Source organism: Stegostoma tigrinum, chromosome 32 (genome assembly GCF_030684315.1).
Source record: "Stegostoma tigrinum isolate sSteTig4 chromosome 32, sSteTig4.hap1, whole genome shotgun sequence".
NCBI lineage: Eukaryota > Metazoa > Chordata > Chondrichthyes > Orectolobiformes > Stegostomatidae > Stegostoma > Stegostoma tigrinum.
Window position 1 is genome coordinate 19205387 of NC_081385.1, and position 25607 is coordinate 19230993.

Sequence of the window (25607 nt, forward strand, 5' to 3'; positions counted from 1 at the left end):
GAACTGATCATCATGAAGTGCAATGGACCGTTCTGTTGATGGAGAAGACCGAGTGGCTAAACTTTCAGCAGGGTAATTACTACAGGTAATGAACAAGGTGATTTGATTTAGCTTCTTGTTTGTTTAAAGATAAAAATAAGATAAAACAAATACCTTTCTGGAAAGCAAAAGAATGGTGAATTCTAAATTTGGTAATATTCAGAGCAAGGTTTTAGATCATTTTTCAGGTACATAAATGAGCCATCTATTCAAGCAATTTAATCAAGTTGAGTTCTGTGACAATAGCATTTGATAAGATATGACTTAGCTGGAATACTGTATTTCTTGCACATTACTATGAAAACCATGCATCTAATTTTGTGGATTTTGCATGTTTACTGATTGGAAATATCGTCTATATTCTATTTGCTTGGAGGAGACCAGTTTATTCTTTTATGTGGAAAGGAAATGCAGAAAGAATCATAAGACAAATTCTTAATATTATGGAGTAAACATGTAAATAATGAAACAGGAATTTGCAACATTTTTTTTATCCTTGAGCTTACATAACACAAACCAGAAAAAAAGTAATACTTTTCTATTTTAATATCAGTGTAGTGATTTGTTTACTCGTAAATCCTCACGTGTGGGCAACACAACAATTTATTGATTTGTTTTGAGCTAACAGATGATTAAATGGCAGAAATTCAAAGCCCAGTTACTTGCACTATATCCGAACCAAATCCTTAGTGCAAAATGAATTTGATACTATTGTCATCCTTGATGTGACCTCCACACACATTTATCAATGATTGGCCAGTAATGGAGCCATTTTTGACTTTATTTCAATGATGTCATTAAGAAATTATTGATGGCACATTCTTTGAACAGAACACTGGCAGGTTGCTTTCAAAATCCTCTCAGTGGAGATGTGGACTCTACTCCCAACACTCCTATTGCAGCGTTCACTTCTTTGCAAGAGGATGAGGCCAAACTTAGTGTAAGAATACCACTCACTAATGCACTGAAAAATTAATTTGCTTAGGGTAAAATTTCACCTCCTTGCTTCTAAAAAATTTCAGATACGATAGAGCAGGCATATTGTTCTTGACATAACATTAGGTTAAAAATATTTACCTGGCTTGAAGTTGCATTGATAAATTGCCACCAGTTATTTGTCTTTGTTCATCGTTGTAGTTTGACGGTGTTTATTTGTCATTCCGAGCTGGCCTTAGGTAGGTCTTCAATTGGGATTGGAGTTACAATTCGGGAAATCTAGGTGAGACTGGGAAGAAATATTTGCTGAAGGATACTGATGAATTACTTGGTTGTTTTAACAAATCAAAAGGCTAAGTGAATTTAAAATTTAAAAAAAATTTCCTTGTTGGAACTGGCAGTGTCAGGTGCCAGTTCTGAACCAGTGGTAGATAAAAACTGAAAGAACTGCAGATGCTGTAAATCAGGTGCAAAAACAAAGTTGCTGGAAAAGCTCAGCAGGTCTGGCAGCATCTGTGAAGAAAAAAACAATCAGAGTTAATGTTTCAGGTCCGGCGAAGTTCTGAGGAAGGGTCACTGAGCCTGAAACATTAATTCTGATTTTTTCCTCACCGATGTTGCCAGACCTGCTGAGCTTTTCCAGTAGCTTTGTTTTTGCTCCTGAATCAATGGTAGCATTACCATTCTGAATCAGAAGAATGTAAGTTCAAAGGTCACATTCGGAATTTTGGATACATATCCAAGCTGATATTCCTCTGCATTATTGAGGGAATTCTGCCTTGTCAGGATTGTTGTGTTTCTGATGGAACATTTAGCCAAGGCCCTTACCTGACCTTTGAGGTTGTCTGTAAAAGATACCGTGGTATATTTTAATGCAGCATAGGGTCATTTTTCCCCAATATTCAATATTCATTCCCCCATCAAACTCTAAAAGTTCCTTAACTGGGTCATTTATTTTGTTGCTAGTTTGTGGACCTTGCCTTGCAAAAATTGGCTTTTTTTACGATTTCATATGTTACAATATTGATCACAACTCAAAAATTCATCGTTGTGAAAAGTAACTTGGCACAGGGTGATGTTGTGAAAGATGCTGCATACATACAAACCTATCTGTTTTATGATTTCTGGATTAATAGTTTACAACCACTAGACTGGCATAACCAATTTCATGACTAGCTTCTACTTCATTAGGGGTAAAGAGCAATCTTTATTATAATACATGCTTACATTGATTGTACAAATAAAACTTATTGGAGGGGATGCACTTAGCAGGCCCCCTACTGTAAGCAAGACATTTTAATTATTGAATGTTGTAAAAGTTCTGTATCAATAATAAGGTCTGAAGTCCAGAGAAGAGTTTAATATTCATATATATTAAGCTGCTAATTGCCTGCTGCCATTCATTTAGAGGACCACTAACATTAGTCATCACGCTCAATTAAACAGCCATCAGGTACATTTAGTACATTGCTTCATGAATGAAAAAGACATTCATGTTGAAATGAGTTTGCTAAAACAAAGATGGCTAAAAGTATATGAATGTTAATTGTAGGATTGTATGGAGTGTACAATTTGGATTTTATGTCATTTAGAAGACAACACAATTCCTTCTTCATTAGCACTTGAACTAAGTGCCTCACAAGGCCTTAAAGGTTCAAAATTAATCAATGAAAATAAAGTGAATATGCTGTTCGGTCTGCACTAGCTCCTCAAGCTGAACTCTAGGTTGCAGATCGTGAGCACTATGCTAGACATTAGTATCCTCTTTTTGCAGATAATCAAAAAAAAAGATGCTTGTATTTTGCATGATCACCTATAGTCAGGCTGACATTAATGTCAGGCATGTAGACGGGTACTGCTTGCTTGAGTTTCTATATCTGTTAAAATAAGCTAAAAGTCAAAGGATAAAGTGAAAACGCAGTCAATTCTATATTATTGTCAACTTGGTGGAACAATCATAACTGAGAAAGGTAAAGCATATTGTGCATTTGAACCGCGTTGATGTTTATTGAATGTCAAATTAGGCCTCCTTTTCTACATGAGATAATGATTCAGCTCTCCAAACTGTCTTATTTTCTTCTCTTTGTCATTTACAGAAGAGTCACTCCTATCTTTAAATTTTGTTTCAATATGTGCCTCAATGCATGTTAACAATATTTTAACTTCTTCCAGAGTAGACATAAATTATAGACATGCAGTCACATCTCATACGGATTTTATCTCTCATTTGAATTTATTTCTTGCCAAAATAACCATATTATCCTTTATTTCACTTTTACACTTGGGCAGAGATTGCAGACATGGGACATTTTACATCTCCACAAATCCAGCTTGAAAGAAAGTGCCTGAGATAGATGGATATTTTACTTCTGGTGATGAGCCGGTCCAGGCATAATGGTCCGAATGGTCTTTTTCTATGCAGTAACACTTATGTGATTCTGTTCATTACATGAAAAATAATGAAAATAAAACAGAATAAACCAATATTTACTCATACCACTTGTTTAAATGTTTCAAGACATGTGGTAAACTACAAACCCATTGAAACAACAGCAGTCCTTTACATTAATCACAACTATTGCCTCTACAGAGATTAATTTAACTGTTCCAACTCCTAGTCTTTTCCCAGAGCCTCATACAACTGAATTTAAACTTACAGATCTTCAAATGACAATTTTGTTTTTTTCACCAAACACTTCTGGTCTGGAACTTTTACTAAACTCTTTACACTGAGATAATCTATTTTATCCAATTTCTAAACTATCATCCACTTTTCTCAGGAGCAATATCTTGAGATCTGCCTTCAGCCAAGAAGAACTGCCCAAACTGAAAGTAAAAATAAAGTCCCTTTGTTTTCAAAGCTGTGAGTATTTCTCTTAATAGGTAAAAAAAATCTCAAAAAAGAAGCCTTCTTCTTGACTGGAGACTAATGCATGAACATCTATCATGTCCCTTTCCAAAATTCTCCAACTGTAAACAAAAATCTAATACTCACCAGGAAGTCTAACTCTCATACAATGTTTTTAAAAGAAATCATTGTAGCTACAGAAACAAATCAGCCCAGTGGGGCAGCCTGTGATTTTGATCCAGGCTGTATTAAATTTTGTAATCCCATGAGTGAAGCCTTCTTAAAACAGTGGCTCAGTGGTTGGCATTGCTGCCCCACAGTGCCAGGGACATGGGTTCAATTTCACCATGAGGCGACGTGTGTAGAGTTCTCCCCACGTTTCTGAGGTTTCCTCCCACAATCCCAAGATGTGCATCTTATATTAATTGGCCATGCTAAAGTGCCCATAGTCTCCAGGGGTGTGCAGTCTAGGTGATTAATCACGGCAAAGACAGGGTTACAGGGATAGGGTAAGAAAGATGTCTGGGTAGGAAGCTCTTCGGAGGTTTGGTGTGGCCTTGATGGGTCAAATGGCCTGCTTCTACATTGTAGGGATTCTATGATTCTCAGCAATTTTTAAAATATTTTTTCTTCATAAATTTCTTTTTTGCCTCTACTGCTTTTATAAAGTATTGAAGTGAATGTACTCACTTTATCACATTGTTCATGTATACACATTGATGTACTTTCAAAGTGATCATCATGGATAGTATTTCAATGCAGCAGTGAGATTCCACCAAAGAAAATATAGTTTGCATTCAACTGTGGTGAGTTACTTGCAGTGACATTTTGCACTCTAAAGATGGCAGTCACTTGATAAATAATGCATTGTTGAACTGCTTGCTTTTCTCAGGTAATGTAGCATGTAGTACATCAAACGCTGTTGTTGAATGGCTTTGAATAAAATTTCTTCTTTTATTTAATAAAGCAATAATGGACACCGTAGATCGAAAGTCTTAGGGATTAGTTATTCCCCTCAGCAATAAGTCTACCATTTTGGATATTGCTGGGGGGATGACCTACCAGAGGCATTTTGAGTGCGAGCAGCAGCGGAGGTAACATGAACCCGGAAGACTGCAGCTAAGGTAAGGCAGTTTTTTAAAAATTACTTATCGGTAGCGGGCAGCGGTGTTTTCTCTTTCACAGAAGGAGCGGCAGCAGCGGAGGAAGTGACAAGGACCAGAGGGGCAGCCGGGTAGGAAAGCAGTGACCATATATATCAGCAAGGCGGCTAAACCCGAGACTCTCCAACTGTAGTGTCTCCCACCTGTCCTCCTCCTCCAACCTAGTTAATAAGGTAAGGTTCATTCTAAACTTTCTCTATTGAATATAAGTTTGTTATTAATTTTATAGCAACTTGAAGTAAGCTTTCTACTTTAGTACTGAGTGGGTGTTCAGATAAGTAGGGTATGGATGCTAGGGCAGTTGCTTGCTCCTCCTGCAGAATGTGGCAGGTGGGAGACATGGCACACGTCTCCGCTGGCTACATCTGCGGGAAGTGCACCCAGCTACAGCTCCTTGGAAACCGTGTTAGGGAAATGGAGCTGGAGCTGGATGAACTACGGATCATTCGGGAGGCAGAGGGGATAATTGAGAGGAGTTACCAGGAGTTGGTCACTCCTAAGGTTCAGGACAAGGATAGATGGGTTACAGTTAGGGGGAGGAAAGGGAACAGACAGACAGTGCAGAGATCCCCTGTGGACATTCCCCTCAGCAATAAGTATACCGTTTTGGATACTGCTGGTGGGGGGGGGGGATGACCTACCAGAGGAAAGCCATAGTAGTCAGTTCTCTGGCACTGAGCCTGACACTGTGGCAAAGAAGGGAAGGGGGCAGAATAGAAAAGTACTCGTGGTAGGGGACTCGATAGTTAGGGGAATCGACAGGAGATTTTGTGGTCAGGATCGGGATTCCCGGAAGGTATGTTGCCTCCCTGGTGCCAGGGTCCAGGACGTCTCCGATCAGGTGTATAAGGTTCAAAAAGGGGAGGGCGAACAGCCAGAAATCGTGTTACATACTGGCACTAATGATATAGCCAGAAAAAGGATTGAGGATATAAAAAGTGATTTCAGGGAGTTAGGATGGAAGCTGAAAAGCAGGACGAACAGAGTAGTGCTCTCTACTTTACTACCGGTGCCACGAGATAGCGAGGCGAGGAACAGGGAGCGGGTGAAACTTAACACGTGGCTGCGCAGCTGGTGTAGGAGGGAGGGCTTCAGATATGTAGATAATTGGGATGTCTTCTGGGGAAGGTGGGACCTGTACAAGAAGGACGGGTTGCATCTGAACTGGAAGGGGACCAATGTCCTGGGTGGAAAGTTTGCTCGAGTAGTTTGAGAGGGTTTAAACTAGTATGGCAGGGGGGTGGGAACCTGAGCTGTATATCGGAGGTGAGAGTTGATGCAGGTGAGGCAATAGCAAGAGTTAGACCAGCTAGTGGGGAGGATTTTCCTGGGAAGGAACCAAGGGATCAGTTAAAGTGTGTTTGCTTTAACGCAAGGAGTATCAGGAATAAAAGTGATGAACTTAGAGCATGGATCAGTACCTGGTGCTCTGATGTTGTGGCCATAACAGAGACATGGGTTTCTCAGGGGCAGGAATGGTTGCTGGATGTTCCAGGGTTTAGAGCATTTAAAAAGAATTTAAAAAAGGAGGGGGGAAAAAGAGGAGGGGGTGTAGCACTACTAATCAGAGAGGGTATCACAGCTACAGAAACTTCCTTTGTAGAGGAAGATCTGCCTACTGAGTCAGTATGGGTGGAAATTAGGAACAGCAAGGGAGTAGTCACCTCATCAGGGGTTTACTACAGGCCCCCCAATAGCAGCAGGGAGTTTGAAGAAAGCATAGGTCGACAGATTTTGGAAAAGTGTGGATGTAGTAGAGTTGTTGTAGTGGGTGACTTTAACTTTCCCAATATTGATTGGAACCTCCTTCGAGCAGAAGATTTGAATGGAGCTGTTTTTGTAATGTGTGTTCAGGAGGGTTTCCTAACGTAGTACGTTGACAGGCCGACGAGGGGAGAGGCCATTCTAGACTTGGTGCTCGGAAACGAGCCGGGGCAGATATCAGATCTTGTGGTGGGAGAGCATTTTGGTGATAGTGGCCATAACTGCCTCACATTCTACATTGTTATGGAGAAGGAGAGGATTAGGCAAAATGGGAAGATATTTAATTGGGGAAGAGGAAACTATGATGCGATTAGACATGAGTTAGGAAGCATGGACTGGGAGCAATTGTTCCATAGTAAAGGCACTATAGACATGTGGAGACTGTTTAAGGAACAGTTGTTGCGAGTGATGAATAAATATGTCCCTCTGAGACAGGCAAGAAGGGGTAAGATAAAGGAACCTTGGATGACGAGAGTGGTGGAGTTTCTCGTCAATAGTAAGAAGGTAGCTTACATAAGGTGGAGGAAGCTAAGGTCAAGCTCAGCTCTAGAGGATTACAGGCAGGCGAGGAAGGAGCTCAAAAATGGTCTGAGGAGAGCCAGGAGGGGGCACGAGGAAGGCTTGGCAGAACGGATTAGGGAGAACACAAAGGCATTTTACACTTATGTGAGGAATAAGAGAATGGTCAAAGAAAGAGTAGGGCCGATCAGGGATAGCATAGGGAACTTGTGTGTGGAGTCTGAGGAGGTAGGGGAAGCCCTAAATGAGTTTTTTGCTTCTGTCTTTACGAAAGAAAAGAACTTTGTAGTGAATGAAACCTTTGAAGAGCAGGTGTGCATGCTGGAATGGATAGAGATAGAGGAAGCTGATGTGCTGAAAATTTTGTCAAACATTAAGATTGACAAGTCGCCAGGCCCAGACCAGATTTGTCCTCGGCTGCTTTGGGAAACGAGAAATGCAATTGCTTCGCCACTTGCGAAGATCTTTGCATCCCCACTCTCCACTGGAGTCGTACCTGAGGACTGGAGAGAGGCAAATGTAATTCCTCCCTTCAAGAAAGGAAATAGGGAAATCCCTGGCAATTACAGACCAGTAAGTCTCTCGTCTGTCATCTGCAAGGTGTTAGAAAGGATTCTGAGGGATAGGATTTATGACCATCTGGAAGAGCATGGCTTGATTAGATGCAGTCAACACGGCTTTGTGAGGGGCAGGCCATGCCTCACAAACCTTATCGAGTTCTTTGAGGATGTGACTAGAAAAGTTGATGAGGGTCGAGCTGTGGATGTGGTGTATATGGACTTCAGCAAGGCATTTGATAAGGTTCCCCATGGTAGGCTCATTCAGTAGATCAGGAGGTATGGGATATAGGGGAACTTAGCTGTCTGGATACAGAATTGGCTGGCCAACAGAAGACAGCTAGTGGTAGTAGAAGGAAAATATTCTACCTGGAAGTCAGTGGTGAGTGGTGTTCCACAGGGCTCTGTCCTTGTGCCTCTACTGTTTGTAATTTTTATTAATGACTTGGATGAGGGGATTGAACGATGGCAAGTTTGCAGATGACACGAATGTTGGAGGTGTCATTGATAGTATAGATGGCTGTTGTAGGCTGCAGCGGGACATTGACAGGATGCAGAGATGGGTTGAGAGGTGGCAGATGGAGTTCAACCTGGATAAATGCGAGGTGATGCATTTTGGAAGGTCGAATTTGAAAGCTGAGTACAGGATTAAGGATAGGATTCTTGGCAGTGTGGAGGAACAGAGGGATCTTGGTGTGCAGATACATAGATCCCTTAAAAGGGCCACCCAAGTGGACAGGTTTGTTAAGAAAGCATATGGCGTTTTGGCTTTCATGAGCGGGGGATTGAGTTTAAGAGTCGTGAGATCTTGTTGCAGCTGTATAAAACTTTGGTTAGACCACACTTGGAATACTGTGTCCAGTTTCTGGTCTCCCTATTATCGGAAAGATGTAGGTGCTTTGAAGAGGGTTCAGCGGAGGTTTACCAGGATGCTGCCTGGGCTGGAGGGCTTATCTTATGAAGAGAGGTTGACTGAGCTCGGACTCTTTTCATTGGAGAAAAGGAGGAGGAGAGGGGACCTAATTGAGGTATACAAGATAATGAGAGGCATAGATAGAGTTGATAGCCAGAGACTATTTCCCAGGGCAGAAATGGTTAACACGAGGGGTCTTAGTTTTAAGCTGGTTGGAGGAAAGTATAGCGGGGGATGTCAGAGGCGGATTCTTTACACAGAAAGTTGTGAGAGCATGGAATGCGTTGCCAGCAGCAGTTGTGGAAGCAAGGTCATTGGGGACATTTAAGAGACTGCTGGACATGCATATGGTCGCAGAAATTTGAGGGTGCATACATGAGGATCAATGGTCGGCACAACATCGTGGGCTGAAGGGCCTGTTCTATGCTGTACTGTTCTATGTTCTATGTTCTATGTTCCAAAGTTAAGCTATCTGTTTGAAAGGACAAGGCAATATGTTGAAACTAGCAATCATAAAGGCCTGCTTTAGGTCCAGAAAACTATACAACTTCAAAAGACCTATTGTTATTTAGTTAGCAGAAGGTTAACGAGAATACATTCTGTGGCTCCAAATTTAATTGCTTCAAACTAACGTCAATCAGACTGGTAGTGGTGGTTAGTTAGAATTGGGTGAGTCGTTTACACTAACTGATCCCAATGCTTTCCCATCAGACCTCAATACAAATGTGCTCTTTCCTGCAGGCATGTGGAGCATCCATAAAAATGAAATAGATGTTACAGCTGCAGGAAGAACTTCATCTCGGTCCCATGCCTGCTTGCCAGCTTTGAGTCTGGCAGGGGATGATGAGCAGTCCACCTTAAAACCCCTCTGAAATCTGCCCTTGTGTATTACTTGTTGTGGAGAGTGCTATTATATCACTATTGTTCAATATTTTTCAGCAAACAGCCGAATGCTTAACCCAGTAACAATTCAACAAAAGAGTTAGATTTAATTAGAAATTAAAACTGGAACTCCTGGAAAAACTCAGCAGGTTTGGCAGCATCTGTGGAGAGGGAAACACAGTTAATATTTCAAAGATGATATGACTGTTCGTCTGAAGAACTTGTCAATAAATTTCTGTTTCAATTCCGGATATCGAGCATCCAAACTTTGCTTTTGTTTTAGGTTAAGTTGTATCTGTTTCATGCTTGAACAAAACACAATATAATATTCTAATGATTCTATTACACATAGTCACAAGACACAGTTAGATATACATGCAGAATGTCTTCTAAACTAATACTATCTCACTCCTACATGAAAAACATACTGTTCTCCCCATCCCAAAGTAACTGATGAATATGCAGTGACAACCTTACTAAAAGCTTGAAAACTCAATGAGCTGGCACAAATATGAAGGGCCAAATAGCCTTCCTTGATGCTGATTCTGTGCCACTTCAGTGAAAGTGCCATTCATTCAGTCCTCTGTTATTTCCTTATAGCCCTGCATTTTGTCCCACTCAAGTACTTATCCAGTTCTCTTTCTAATGTTACTACTGCATTTGCTGCTCTTTCAGGCCATGCATTCCGAATCATACCAGCTCTCAACACAAATTATTTTTTCCTCATCTTACATCTGACTCTTTCACACCTGCCTGAAGTTCAGGTCCCCTGGTTATCTTCCAGTTGAAAGTATAACTCCTTCATTAATCTATCTAAGTACTTCAGAGTTGAAAGCTATTGCATTAAACCTCCCCTTAACCTTCTGTGCTCGAAAGAGAGTAATCCCACATTGCGATATTTTGTGGAGAAATAGAAAATCACTGGATTTCGTTAAAGAGTACTCTCAGGACTTCTTTTGAGGTTTGGAAGTGGAGTTGTGGTTTGCTGTAAAAAGTAGTCCTTAGTATGTTTCACACAGCACAGAGAAGCATATTTCATTTTTGAATGGGAGAAAGACTAATGACTTGGTGTGTCATACAATAAGATATCAACAGGACCCCATCCTCTCCCTTCTCAGCACTATCCACTCCAAACAGATCCTCAGTAATAAGCATGACTCAAAACCAATCTATGATCCTTGAAAGTTGTCACCCAGGTTGACAGGGCTGTTAAGAAGGCATACAGTGTTTTAGCTTTTATTAATAGAGGGATCGAGTTCCAGAACCAAGAGGTTATGCTGCAGCTGTACAAAACTCTGGTGCGGCCGCACTTGGAGTATTGTGTACAGTTCTAGTCACCGCATTGTAAGAAGGATGTGGAAGCTTTGGAAAGGGTGCAGAGAAGATTTACTAGGATGTTGCCTGGTATGGAGGGAAGGTCTTACGAGGACAGGTTGAGGGACTTGAGGCTGTTTTCGTTAGAGAGAAGAAGGTTGAAAGGTAACTTAATTGAGACATATAAAATAATCAGAAGGTTAGATAGGGTGGATAGGGAAAGCCTTTTTCCTAGGATGATGATGGCAAGCACGAGGGGGCATAGCTTTAAATTGAGGGATGAAAGATATAGTGCAGATGTCAGAGGTAGTTTCTTTACTCAGAGAGTAGTAAGGGAATGGAACGCTTTGCCTGCAACGGTAGTAGATTCACCAACTTTAAGTACATTTAAGTCGTCATTGGACAAGCATATGGACATACATGGAATAGTGTAGGTTAGATGGGCTTCAGATCGATATGACAGGTCGGCACAACATCGAGGGCCGAAGGGCCTGTACTGTGCTGTAATGTTCTATGCTCTATGTTCTATGTGCCTGCACAAAAGACCTTGACAATATGGCAGTACTAAGAACCTTCAGCTCTGGCTGAAGTGCCAATGATCTGAGGGCATGACCTGGCAAGGCAACACATGGATAGGGTGAGCATGCAGATAGACATAATGTGAATGAGTGCTAAGGGAGAAAGAGAGCAACCCTGCAATGTAGCTGGTCCAATTCATGAGCTGGGTATCTGCTCCTACGTGCAAAATGTCCTTGCAGCTGCCTCTCAGCTTTAATTGCTGGTGCACCCTGCAATGCAGGTCCGTTCTTCCTAAATGTCTTGCAAGTATATTGGGAAGGTGTAATGAGGATCCTGAGGAGTTGGCAAATATGTCAATATTTGTGAATAAGGGTTGCACGCAGCTGTTACCCATGGATTAATGAAGTATTAATTGGCACTGAGCACTCTACAGGCTCCTCACAGCTAATGGCAAAGTGAAGTTGCCAGATTCCCGTTCAGATTTCTGTAAATTTTATTTGGCCTTATTTGGCAAGGTATGAAATTGAACATCTTTGAGGCAAGCTGAACCATTAATGAGATGTTTGATATGCTGTAATCCCCCTTGATTTGCAACTCATCACTGTCCAGCAAGAAATTTGCTTCATTACTCTACAAAAACATAAAAGGTACAACAAGTTGCTCCCGATGTTGAGGTAGTCCCATCAGAATTCTCCCATGATTTTTCCACATCTCACATCAAAGATCTTCTTGGATCACTGTAAGATGTTGCCCACTGTTGCAGCGAACATGAATGAGACCCAGATTGTCTGTTTCAAATGATGTTGCTCACCAAAACAGTGAAGCTAGACACTAAGGCAATAGCTAAGGTTGTGTCATGTCATGCACAGCAAAGCCATATAGCAATATATGTTATTCTTAAAAAGTTGTTGAGCAATAGGTAACAATTGCTACATGTATGATAACATCTTAGTTCAGTGATGGCCAAGAGGATCTTACACAAATGTTTACAACTAAAAAATTGTTTCCCTGTGCAATAATTTTGCAACCTATGAAACCCTGCTGAAATAACAGAAGAGAATCAGAAGAGTTCACTATCCAGAGTTACTATAACATAATTTGCAGCAAAGCTGCTATAATTGCTTCATCCCAAAGCTCTACAAAACAGTTAAATTGTATTTGAAGTGATTGCTAAAAATGGAATGCTGGCAATATAATGATGATCAACTACAGCATTACAATGAAAAGGAAAATTATATTTCTGTATTTATTTTATTCGTGCAATTGATCTGTCATGCTAAGGTTCCTAGAAATCTGAACAGAAGTACAATAATTTCAGCAATTATAACACATCAGTGAATATGCTTCAGCTGTCAAACAATGGGAAAATAAAGCTAACTTCAATACTTTCGATGAGAAATATAATGCCACAAGCATCATCCATAAGTGCCTCATCTTGCCATTGTTTTATTTCACAGGGTGGAATTATGCTCTGAATGCTATCTTCTAATGGTCTGTGCAGAGCCAATTATGACAATTTTCAACTGAAACAAAAAAGCCCAGACAGCTAAATTTGATCAAGTGTACATTGTCAATTCTTGAAAGAGCTTTGACTAGATCAGTCACAAAGTAAAAGCAGATAAATTGTTGGCGAATATGGTATTGTTGAAAAACCAAGGTACATCAATAAGGAGAGCAAGGAATAGAAAATAGGTTCTCAGCACTGCCATATTGATGAGGTCTTTGCCAGGCAGGTGCACAGATTGGCTGCTAGTCATGCTTGTTAGTAAGGATCTGTTTGGGGTGGTAGTGCTGAGAAGGGAGAGGATGGGGAACTGTTGATATCTTGTTGTATGACACACCAAGTCATCAGTCTAATGCTTAGAGCATGTGTTGGCTCTGAAGAAACTGAATATTTATTCATCCAGATGACCATGTTGGACAGTGGGTGGGGATGGTTGCCATCAGTCCAGCCAAAGGTGTGTCTACTGTTGGTCACAGGCCCCTGTGCTTTCAATTATACACAGTTTTAACACAGCACAGGGGCCTGTCCACAGTTGGTCATCCACTAGGGCTGGGCATGGTCAGGGGATATATCTGATTACAGACCTGAGAGTGAGCGACAGTCAGTCCCATTGGGCCATTACAAGCATTACGGGGAATTGCATAGCATCAGTCGGGGAGGCGTAAACGCGCCAGTCAGGTGTCTGATCATTCATGTCTAAGGGCTGCTCCTCGATGTTGGTCAGAGGTCTGGATCGAATACAGTGTTGGAGGACTGCGCATCAATGCATGCAGAATAAACATGTTTAGGCTTCAAATGCTGATCAAGGGCAAATTACACCATCTCTCTGGTGCTTGAAAATTAAACATTTGCATCTCAGTCATGCAGAAGTTAGTGGTAATGATTTAAAAGGAAGTGAATGCAGCCCAACAATGTCTCATCACTTGTGGAGTATCCAAGGGTGCTGTGGAATGATAGAATATTGCTGTTGATTAAGTTCTGCAAGCTTTTGACAGCCACGTTAGGTGTGTCAGATAACAGAAAATGCTCGTATCGTTCCCAATCAAGAGTCTGCATTCTTAATCATGAATTCATGTCTTGGCTTCCATCTTCAACTGAATGGAAAAAGTTTAACCTACAGCCTACAAGTGAATTTTAAAATGTGTCAAAACCAACCAGTCAAGAAACAGCCAGTTATGCCACAGATTTCAATGATCTGTCAGTCACAAAGTCATAGAGCCTACTGCATGGAACAGCCATTCAGCGGATCAAGTCTGCACAGGTGTAAAACAGCCACCTAACTATTTTAAGATAATGGGAACTGCAGATGCTGGAGAATCCAAGGTAATAAAGTGTGAAGTTGGATGAACACAGTAGGCCAAGCAGCATCTCAGGGGCACAAAAGCTGACATTTCGGGCCTCGACCCTTCATCAGAGAGGGGGATGGGGAGAGGGTTCTGGAATAAATAGGGAGAGAGGGGGAGGCCGACTGAAGATGGAGAGAAAAGATGATAGGTGGAGAGGAGAGTATAGGTGGGGAGGTGGGGTGGAGATAGGTCAGTCCAGGGAGGACGGACAGGTCAAGGAGGTGGGATGAGGGTAGTAGGTAGGAAATGGAGGTGCGGCTTGGGGTGGGAGGAAGGGATAGGTGAGAGGAAGAACAGGTTAGGGAGGCGGAGACAAGCTGGGCTGGTTTTGGGATGCAGTGGGGGGAGGGGGGATTTTGAAGCTGGTGGACAGACCACTCTCTCTGTGACTCCCTTGTCCGCTCCACACTCCCCTCCAACCCCACCACACCCGGTACCTTCCCCTGCAACGGCAGGAAGTGCTACACTTGCCCCCACACCTCCTCCCTCACCCCCATCCCAGGCCCCAAGATGACTTTCCATATCAAACAGATGTTCACCTGCACATGTGCCACTGTGGTATCCTGTATCCACTGTACCCATTGTGGCTTCCTCTACATTGGGGAAACCAAGCGGAGGCTTGGGGACTGCTTTGTAGAACACCTCCGCTCTGTTTGCAATAAACAACTGCACCTCCCAGTCGCGAACCATTTTAACTCCCCCTCCCACACTTTCGACGACATGTCCGTCATGGGGCCTCCTGCAGTGTCACAATGATGCCACCCGAAGGTTGCAGGAACAGCAACTCATAGTCCGCTTGGGAACCCTGCAGCCCAATGGTATCAATGTGGACTTCACCAGCTTCAAAATCTCCCCTTCCCCCACCGCATCCTAAAACCAGCCCAGCTCATCCCCTCACCCCACTGCATCCCAAAACCAGCCCAGCCTGTCTCTCATCTTCCCTGGACTGACCTATGCCCTCCCTACTCCCCACCTATACTCTCCTCTCCACCTATCTTCTTTTCTCTCCATCTTCAGTCCGCCTCCCACTCTCTCCCTATTTATTCCAGAACCCTCTCCCCATCCCCCTCTCTGATGAAGGGTCTAGGCCCAAAACATCAGCTTTTGTGCTCCTGAGATGCTGCTTGGCCTGTTGTGTTCATCCAGCTTCACACTTTATTACCTAACTATTCTAAATCCATTTTCCAGCCTTGGCAATATTCTTAAATGATATGAGGGTTTCTGCCGGTACCACCCTTACAAGTAGTGAGCTTCACATTCCCAACATCCTCTTTACCCTCTGGATAAGTTCTTCACATTTCTTCTGAACCAACTTCCCTTAAGTCGGTGGCTCAGTGGTTAGCACTGCAGCCTCACAGCACCAGGGACTCGGGTTTGATTCCAGCCTCGGGTAACCGTCTGTGCGGAGTTTGCACATTCTCCCTGTGTCTGCGTGGGTTTCCTCTGGGTGCTTCGGTTTCCGCCCACAGCCCAAAGATGTGCAGGCTGGGTGGATCGGTCATACTAAATTGCCCGTAGTGTTTAGGGGGATGGGTCTGGGTGGGATGCTCCAAGGGGCGGTGTGGACTTGTTGGGCCGAAGAGCCTGTTTCCACACTGTAGGAATTCTAATCTAAATATATGCGCTCTAGTCTCCATCAAGGGGAAAGGTTCTTGCCTGTCAATGCCCTTCTTAATCTTATACATCTCAATCATGTCGCACCTCAGTCACTTGAAGAAAGAAACCAGTCATAGAAACTCAGGTCGAGAAAGTGCTTCATAGTCAAGTGACAACTAGTAAAGTATTTTACAGGGCTTCCTGAGTTCAAGACAAGTCCTAAAAAAAAGACAAATCCACTCTAAGTGGCTACAACACAAAAAGAGATTATCTGGCCCATTGTTTCTTTGCTGGCTCTTTACCAGAGAGGGCATGACACTACCCTACTTATGTTTCCTAATCAGGTGCTTATTCATTCCAGTTAAACTTCAGCTTCTACAGAATTGCTTCTTGTATATTGTGTCAGAACTATAATTAGCCAATATTCCCTCCCAAATCTCAATTTGAGTCATATCATCTTACACTATGCTAGTTATGAAATATTGCAGCAATCCAGTTCATAAAATGCTAATCATCATTTTGCTCAATTTAGCAATATTCTTTGAAGCTAAAATGGAATGCTCTTAGAGTTATTTATACATGCATTTTACAAGCTGGGTATTTTGGCGCATTAAACTGGAGCAGCAAAATATATTTGTCAGTTACATACCATTGCACACTTTTCCATGGAAAATTGCAAATAAGATATGTTTATGTTGATATAGTGGGTGTATACAAGCAAATTGTTTTGTTAGAATGACTAGGGTAGCTCTTTGGCCAGAACCTGCCAGACATAGTTAACAGCTCCAGCCACATCTGTTGAAAGAGAAGCAGAGATTATGCATTGAGCCAAATATGACACTTCTTCAGAAAATAATTTTTCCAACAATTTTTTTTAAAATTGTTTATGAACAGATTAATATTAATTAACTGGTTAATCTTAATGATTTTATAGATTAAGGTGGATTCTCAATTTCGGTTGACTTAAGTGTCACCATGAGGATTGTTTTTGACAGATAAGTTGTACTTGGTCTGAGTCAACTGCAACTATGTCTTTCATCATAAAATTGCAGAACATCATAACTTGGAAGGAAGACATTAAACCCATGTGACACTTTTCTTGAATAATCCAAAGATAATTGCAACTTATTGTTCCATCTCCCTTGTCCTCCTTCAGTGTAGGCTCCAATACATTTTACCCTAGAGATGTAATGGGCTCTGCCTCAGAGGTAAAGTATTGATTTCACAACGGTATTAAAACAAACAATTTCTTCCCAACACTATCTTCCCAACACTATCCACATTTACTTTGTAATGAATAAAAGAAAACAACTGTTTCCTAAAATATTGTTGAAATCTTGTGGCTAAAATGCATCTGGAAAAAAAAGAGATAAATCTGAATTAGCAATCAAATCAAATGCATCAGATTTTTGTAGATATATCGTATAAAATCTGTGATGACAATGAGATACTCAATCAGGATGCTGAACTGCTTATTATCTTGTAACAATTGAATAAAATGGGTAACCTTGGAAACCTGGAACATTTAATTTAGTACTGGTTAAAGTTAGCTCTTTTTGTAATTTTGTGGCAGTTTGAAATGCTTTTCCAAATGAAAAATTATTGTCTATTTGTCTATTGTCTATTGGATAAGCTTATGGACGTACATGGAATAATGTAGGTTAGATCAGTATTACAGGTCGGCACAACATTGAGGGCCGAAGGGCCTGTACTGTGTTGTAATGTTCTATGTTCTATGTAAAATAATAAACTTACTATCACCTATCAATCAGTTTTGATTAATTGTCAATTATAATTTTCTTCCTTTTGCAGAAAGTGTTCTAAAATCAGATCATCTTCTCGTGGGCACTGGAAATTCATTTTGAAAATTTCTAGACAAAATCAGCAACTATCTGTGCTATCTACTGGGACATTGCCTTCTTTTAATTGCTATCCACACACACATGGAATCTCCAGTGAGATAAGAGGTTTGAAAATTATGCAGCACAGAAACATGGTACTCAACATGACTTTATTCTTGTATTTGTACACCATGTGAGGATTCTCTCCTCTCTGCTTGCTTCTTCCAGCTCTGCCAGTATATTATTCTATTTTGCCTGAAACATGCATGCCTCAAGTTTCTCTTTAAATGTTTCAGTGTCTTCTTTCTGAAGTGCAACATGCTGCACGAGCTAACTACTCTCAGTGCAATTTACACTCTAAATTCGTTAATTAAATTCATTTGTGGCCATTTTATATTTATGCCTTTTGGTCAGGAATTACCCTGAAATGGAAACAGGTTCTTCAGGCTACCCTGGTCAATTTTCCCCTGATTTTGGGATCTCCATCAGATATCCTCTTCCTGTACTTTCATTTAAAATCAATCAGGTCAATCTTCCTATTTATTACATATTGTTAATTCTGGTAACGTTATAAATTTTGCTGCATTTTCTACAGTACTTCAATACCCTATTTCCAGTATACAGTACTGCAGGATCATTGAAGATTTTATATAAATTTTAAAATGTGCATTCTATAGATATTCCTTATCACACTGATTAATCTACTCTTCTTAAAATGAAATCCAGCAGCTTCTTTATATTCTTTAAACTGTCATGATGATATGAAATATGGGCTACACATCTATAAAGTCTCATTGAATAATTTGAAAGCTTAGAATTTGGTTTGAAAGGAAAACAGCCAACAATGAGCTGAGGCCCTTAATAAATGGCCTCTCAGGTCACCCAACCTGAAAATAATCAAACTCAAAGGAATTGAAAATGGAATTTCTAAACATTTGACTTAGACTTACACCCTGAAAGGCTTATAAAGGAGCAATTAGGTGGAAATTAAAATTCACCAATTGGAAAGTATGTCTCACAATATATTCCTGTTCTTGCTGCTTTGTTGGGTCAAAGTCCTAGAATTTCCTCCCTGACAGCATTGTGGGTCTACCTACAGTGCATGAACTTCAGTGGTTCAAGAAGGCAGTTCACTGCCACATCCTCAAAAGCAACACATTTGGACATGTACATGGATAGAAAATGTTTAGACAGACATGGACTAAGTGCAGGCAAACTAGTTCAGTTTAGGAAATCTGGTCAGCTTGGGTGAGTTTGGTTGAAGGCCCTAATCCTGTGTTGTATGACTCTATGACTCTATAACAAAGGATGGGTAATATATGCTGGGCCAGCTGGAGATGTTCACATCCTATTACAGAATAAAATTTTTAAAAAAACTTAGATCGTCAAATATTTCTGTGGGTGACATTTCTTGATTCTAGGTATTGCTGGAACAAAAGCAGAAACACAAAATTCCTTATACAAAGAGAAAGCTTAACCTTCTTCTGTATTCAATCTGTATCAAAGCAAACAGGCACAATCTCTGCCAATTGGCCATTCAGACTGTTTGTAAAAATATTGCTCCACTGTTGACCAAGAGCCGCACATGAAGTAACATCCAGAAACTTGCTAATATCAAGATGAAAAACACTTTCTCTCTTTCGAGATGTTTTTTCAATCTTGGTTAACTCATTGAGATCTATTTGGTATGTTTTACAAAGCTTCCATGAATGTTCTAATACATATTGAATTGGAGGCTTGTACATTTAAAAGAAAATCAAATTGTCACATAAACCTCAGGAGTTGGATAGAGGAATTACTTAGCCCTCCAATCATGCTCTTAACAATGGCCTTATTAATTTGCATTGTTACGCCTACTCATATCTGCACCTACATTTACAGGTCTTACTGTTTATCTATTCTGCTTTTTTTTCCTTCCAATAAATAATTCCCACCACCAAAACAAGCCAATTCACAATTCATAATGTTGAGCTTCACTTTCTAGTTATCAACCTATTCTACATTTCCTACACTGATATCGTTTTCATATTATTAACTTCAAATTCTCAAAATCACAGAGTTTGACAGCACATCTCCAATTCCCAAGACTAAAATTCATTTTGATGTGGTGGACAATGGTAGTTCTTCTCGCTTAGTTGATGACAAGACACCAATTGCTACTTTCTAGCTGTCTGAGAACATCTTAGCTCCTGTGCTTTCTTTAAGTTTGATAGACATCTTTTCATTGCCTACTTTGTGATTCCGTAAGCTTTGGCCAGTCTTTTACATGGAATTATAGAAAGCTGAAAACGCAGAGAGACACTGTTTTCTCAAGCAATTAGTTAATGAATTAGTTAATGAATGAATTCCCAAAACAAGGCAAAAGTACACTTTTGTAATGCCTTATAATGTAAGGCAACACTCGATTGTGTTTCACAGAGGCACCAATTAGCATCAAGCTATAGATAATCAAAAATTTGGTCAGAGTTAGGCTTTCAAGAGTAGTCTTAAAGGAAGAGAAAAGCAAGAGGGTCATAGGGCGTGAATTCCACAGCTGAGGACCCCACCAGCTGAAGGCATAGTTGCCGCTGTTGAAGTGATGAAAACTGGACATATGGGAGGGGCCTGAATTGGTGACACTTTATTGACCAATGTGTTGTATACTGCATTTGGAGTTCTCTTGTTTAACAATGCAAGCATTTTAGGTTCAGATCAGGACTTGAGCATGAAGCTCTAGATTTCCATTCCAGGGAGCGTTGCACAGTTGAAGTGGCCATCGCGTTAGACTGAGGCCCCACCTGCCCTTTCAGATGGATACAAAAGATCATATGGCACTCTGTCCTGGCCAACATTCATCCCTCAGTCAGCATCTGATAACCAGATCATTTGGTATTGTGACAGTGCAGTTAATGGGAATTTCCTGTGCACCAACCAGCTACACTACTTGCTATATTAGACAGAGTTTACGTTTTAAGACTGATGTGGTTCTTCAGAACTACTTATAACAAATGGCCTCACATAGCATATCATAGTAAAGTCAACATTTCAGCTCTCAATACAAAAATAATGGTGTAATGACACCAATAATACCTGTTATTACAATTTGATTTCTTCCATTGAGAATTGTTTGATCATAATCCAACAATGGAGGTTATATGAACTCCTGTGAAAAACCAGAATGCAAGAAAGAGAGAGAGCAGGAGATGAGGTCTCAGGAGAGCGACCACGCAGAGAGATCAGAGAAGAAGCAGTACAATTTCATAGCTGACTGACTGTGAAATCACAAACGACTTTGGAGATTGGTCAAAGAAAAAGAAACAGTGCAGTTTCACAACTGACCTCGGAAAACTTGTATACCAGAACTGCACTCTGCACCTGGGAATGATCAATAACAATATCAGAGCCTCTTCAGCTAGGTATTCGATTTTAAGACCTATAAAACTTTTAATTTTTTCTATTGTAAATCTATAATACTGTTTAGGGTGGAGTACTTTTTATGTTTTACTGAGATCTGTCACTTGGTTAAATTTTTAATATAAAAGATCGGTATTAGGTTGTCTTAGAGTAGCGTTTCTGAGCAGTAAGGTTGTGCTAATGTTGAACTTTTGAGAAAGTGCATTGTGATTTTTTTGGGTATGTTCTGGGTCTGTAGATAGCTTAAAGTGCAGAGATGTCTCTTATAGAGTGATGCGCTCTTCCCGTCAGATGTGGGAGATTAGAGAGAATTTCAATGTTTCTGGAGATTGTGTTTGCAGCAAGTGTGTTTGGATGTGAATCCTGTGGAATTGCATGGATCAGTTGGAGCAGTAGTTAGAGGCAATGAGGAATTTAGAAGAGCTGGGAGTGTGACGGACGGCAGTTTTGGGAAGGTAGAAGAACCACAGAAACAGTCAGGTAAATGATTTACTGCGAGGAAATGCAGGAGTCTCCTCTGGCTATTCACATCTCAAACAAGATGATATTTTGGAAAATGTAGCGGGCGATGCCCTCTCCGGGGAATATAGCACTGACATTCTGATTTCTTGTGCTGGGATTCTCTTGTCAGGGGATGACATTTCTGCAGCTGATAGCAAGGCATCAGAATGGTATGTTGCCCCACTGATGCCAGAGTCAAAGATGTCTGGGAGAAGGTGCAGAATATTCTCAAAGGGGAAAGTGACCAGCAGAAGATCATTGTACATGTTGGGTGCTAACAAGATAGGAAGAGAAACAGATGAGGCTTTGAAGAGGGGACATAGGAAATTAGGCAAAAGGCCAAAATGTAGGTCCTTATGGAAAGTAATATCTGGATTACTCCCAGTGCCATGGGCTAGTGAGAGTAGGAATGAGAGAGGATGGAGTAGGTGAATGAATGGCTGAGGAGCTGGTGTAAGGGGCAGAGATTCATACTTTCTGATCTTTGGGATCATCTACTGGGGTGTAGTGGAGGGGGTGCGTGGGGCGGTGTGGGTGGGGGGGGGGGGGTGGTTTGTGTCGGGTGGAAGTGACCTGTAAAAGAAGGACAGGTCGCACCTGAATTGAAAGGGGACCAATGCCCTGTTAGGGAGATTTGCTTGTGCTCCTCAAGAGGCTTTAAACTAGTAAGGTTGGGGTACCCAAGAAGGTATTGAAAAAAGAAATAAGTATGAAGTTGGTACAGTAGAAAAGATGAGCAAGTTAAATAGTCAAGGCAAGCAGAGAATGGGGTAAAACTGATAAATGAAACTGAATTTACTTCAAAGCAAGAGGCCTGACAGGTAAGACAGATGAACTCAGGGTGTGTTGGGAACATGGGACTGGATATCATAGATATTACAGAAACATGGCTCAGGGAGGGGCAGGACTGGCAGCTTAATGTTCCAGGGTACAGGTGCAATAGGAAGGGCAGAAATGGGGCAAGAGAGGAGGGGGAGTGGCATTATTTGGTAAGATTAACGTTACAGCTGTACTTAGGCAGGGTGTTCTGGGGAGATTGCACAGTGAAGTTACTTGGATGAAACTGAGAAATAAGAAAGGGATGATCATCTTATTAGGATTATACTATGGGCCGCCACCCCTACCCCGCCCCAATAGTCAATGCGAAATAGAGAAGCAAATCTGTAAGGAAATATCAGACAAGCATCATGTTTAGGTTGTAATAGTAGGGGATTTTAACTTTCCAAACATAGACTAGGGCTGCCATAGTTATAAGGGTTTAGATGGAGAGGAATTTGTTAAGTGTGTATAAGGAAATTCTCTAATTCGATATGTGGATGCTCTTATTAGAGAAGGAGCACAGTTTGACATTCTCTCGTGAAATAAGGCAGGGCAAGTGACTGAGGTGGTAATGGGGGAGTGCTTTAAAGCCAGTGATCACAGTTCTCTTAGTTTTAAATCAGTTATGGAAAGGGATAGACCTGATCTAAAAGTTAAAGTACTAAATTGGAGTAAGGCCAATTTTGATAGTATTAAACAGGAACTTTCAAATGTTGATTGAGAGAGGCTATTCACAGACAAAGAGACAGTTGGAAAATTAGAGGCCTTAAAAATGAGATACCGTGAGTTCAAAGACAGTATATTCCCGTTAGCATAAAGGACAAGGCTGGTAGATGTTGTGAATGCTGAATAACCAGCAAAATTGAGGCTTTGCTCAAGAAAAAGAAGGAAGCATGTGTCAAGTGTAGACAGCTGGGATCGAGTGATTCCCTGGTGGAATATAAGGGCAGTGGGAGTACAGTCAATGAGGAAATCCGTAGGACAAAAAGGGGTCATAGCTTTGGAAAATAGGGCTAAGGAGAATCCAAAGAGATTCTACGAACACATTAAAGGCAAAAGAGGGAGAAATAGGGCCTTAAAGATCAACAAGGCCTACTATGTTTGGAACCACAGGAGATGGGTGAGATACTAAACAAGCATTTCACATCTGTATTTACTGTGGAGAAAAGGATGGAAACTAAACAATTTGGGGAAATAAGTATTGATATCTTGAAAAGTGTCTATGTTACAGAAGAGGAGGTGCTGGAGGTTTTAAAATGCATAAAGGTTGATTAATTCCTGGAACATGATCAGGGAAGGAAACTGCAATCCTTTCCTACTCTGGCCTACATGTGACTCCAGACCCACACCAATGTGGTTGACTCTGAACTGCCACTGGGAAATTAGGAATCGGCAATAAATACTGCCGAGCCAGCGATGCCCTCATCTTGTTAATGAAAAAAGTAACAAAAGGTCTATCCCAGAACTTTGTGGAAAGCTAGGGTAGAGATTGCTGGGCCCCTTGCTGAGATATTTGTCATTGATAGCCACAGTTAAGGTGCTAGAAAAATGGATGTTGGCTAATGTGATGCCATTATTTAAGAAAGGCTGTGAGGAAAAGCCAAGGAACTATAAATGAGTAAACCTGATGTTAGTGGTAATAAATTGTTGGAGGGGATTCTGAGGCACAGGATTTATTTGTATTTGGAAAAGCAAGGACGACTAGGGATAGTCAACATGGCTTTGTGCATGAGAAACTGGGGCTCACTAACTTGACTGAGTTTTTTGAAGAAGTGACAACAAAGATTGATGAAGGCAGTGTGGTAGATGTTGTCTATATGGACTTTGCAAGGCATTCAATAATGTTTTGCCTGGTATACTTAGTTATCAAGGTTAAATCACATGGAATCCAGTGGGAGCTGGCAAATTGGATTCAAAATTAGCTTAGAGGTGGTGGTGGAGAGTTCTTTTTCAGACTGGAGACATGTGACCAGCATTGTGCCACCAGGATCAGTGCTGGGCCCATTGCTTTTTGTCATTTATAATAAATGATTTGAACGTGAATATTGAAGATACAATTAGTAAGTTTATAGAAGACACCAAAATTAGTGCTGTAATGGACCGCGAATAAGGTTACCTCTGAGTACAACAGGACCTTGATCAGATGGACCAATGGGCCAAAGAATGGTAGATGGAGCTTAATTTAGAAAATATGAGGAGTTGCATTTTGCTAAGGCAAGTCAAGCCAGGACTTATACAGTTTAATGATAGGGGCCTGAGGAGTGTTGCCAAACAAAAAGACCTAGGGATTCAGGTGCATAGTTCCTTGAAAGTAGATGGTGAAGAATGTATTTAGCATGTTTGCTTCCATTGGTCAGCGCATTGACTACGGGAGTTGAGATGTCATGTTACAGCTGTATAGGACATTTGTGCGGCCATTTTTAGAATACTGCTTTCAATTCTGGTCTTCCTGTTGTAGGAAAGATGTTTTTCAACTCAAGAGGGTTCAGAGAAGATTTACAAGGATGTTGCCAGGATTGGAGGGATTGAGATATAGGGTCCCTGGAGAGCCGAAGGCTGAGGGCTGGTCTTATAGAGGTTGACAAAGCCATGACAGGAAAAGATAGGGCGAATAGCCAAGGTCTTTTTCTAAGGGTAGGGGAATTCAAAACTAGACAGCATGGGTTTAAGGTGGGAAGGGTAAGATTTAAAAGGGACTCTTTATTACGAGGGTAGCTCATGTATGGTTCAAGCTGCCAGAGGAAGTGGTGAAGGCTTGTGCCATTCTGATATTTGAGAGGTATCTGGGTGAGTGCTTGAATAGAAAGGGTTTGGAGGGCTATGGGCCACATCTTGGCAAATGGGATTAGATCAGTTTAGGATAGCTGGTCGGTGCAGATGAGTTGGGCTAAAGGGTCTGTTTCCATGCTGGAAATTCTATAACTCTATGATTCAGTAAAAACTTCCCTTTATCCATCTACCTACTCTGCCTGGAATGTCAGATCCTCATTCATTCTCAGGAATGTGAATTCTAACTTCAACAGACTCTATACCTTGCTGCACAGCAGCTAATTATTTGCCTTAACAAACAAATAGACAGTCTGACCTATCCCCTCCCTACCTCCCCACCTACACTCTCTCCACCTATCTTCTTTACTCTCCATCTTCGGTCCG